Source organism: Salvelinus sp. IW2-2015, unplaced genomic scaffold (assembly GCF_002910315.2).
Source record: "Salvelinus sp. IW2-2015 unplaced genomic scaffold, ASM291031v2 Un_scaffold351, whole genome shotgun sequence".
Lineage (NCBI taxonomy): Eukaryota > Metazoa > Chordata > Actinopteri > Salmoniformes > Salmonidae > Salvelinus > Salvelinus sp. IW2-2015.
Genome location: NW_019942545.1, coordinates 557,234 through 558,604, shown reverse-complemented (window position 1 = coordinate 558,604; position 1,371 = coordinate 557,234).

Genomic DNA, 1,371 nt, shown 5'->3' with positions numbered 1-1,371 from the left:
TGATTTATTTTGATTTTCCCATGATTTAAAGCAAACATGCACTGAGTTTGAAGGTAGGCTTGAAATACATACACAGGTACACCCTCAATTGACTCAAATTATGTCAATTATTCTATCAGAAGCTTCTAAAGCACATTCAACTTAGTGTATGTAAACTTCTGACCCACTGGAATTGTGATACAGTGAATTACAAGTGAAATAATCTGTCTGTAAACAGTTGTTGGAAAAAATGTCTTGTGTCATGCACAAAGTAGATGTCCTAACTGACTTGCCAAAACTATAGTTTGTTAACAAGAAATTTGTGAAGTGGTTGAAAAGCAAGTTTGAATGACTCCAACCTAAGTGTATGTAAACTTTCGACTTCAACTGTATGTAAATGTCATATTTAAGTTTTTTATTTTTTTAATACATTTGCAAACATTTCTAGAAACCTGTTTTTGCTTTGTCATTATGGCATATTGTGTGTAGATTGATGAGGTTAAAAAAAATCAATTTCATCCATTTTAGAATAAGGCTGTAACGTAACAAAATGTGGAAGAATTCAAGGGGTCTGAATACTTACCGAATGCACTGTATATAATATAGAGCCAAAACATCAATAAACTGGCAGTACATATCTCTCCTTCTCTCTCTTCTCCCTATGTCCACTACACTTGACTGCTGCAGCAGCAGCTGAGCTGTCTGTTCTGTGCTGGGTAACACTTTTTTAAAGAGTCCATAAATAATGTATAAGGCATTAACAAAACGTTTGCTCAGCGTTTATTAATCATTACTTCACCCTTTGTAAATATTAGTAAGGTAGTTATTCACACATGTATATATATTTTCTTAAACATCCTGTGATGTGTGCTTGTTATTTTTGTAACGAACGTCGTCGGGAGAAGGAGAAGAGGACCAAGGTGTAGCGTGGTAAGTGTTCATATTACTTTTAATAAAATACGAAACACTTGACAAAACAACAAAAACGACAAACGAACAGTTCTGTAAGGTGGCGACACACAAACAGAAAACAACTACCCACAAACACAGGTGGGAACAGGCTACCTAAGTATGGTTCTCAATCAGACAACGATAGACAGCTGCCTCTGATTGGGAACCATACCAGGCCAAACACATAGAAATACAAAACAAGGACAACATAGAACACCAGACATAGAATGCCCACCCAAACTCACGCCCTGACCAACCAAAATAGAGACATAAAAAGGATCTCTAAGGTCAGGGCGTGACAATTTTACCAGGTACTGCAGGAATGTCTACCAACGGCATGCCCATCTTTTGTGAGAATGGTAATAAATGGTTTATTATTGACCCTTAAAATAAAATGTTACCCATCATAGTTGTGAATGAATAAACAAAGAAGAAAATCAT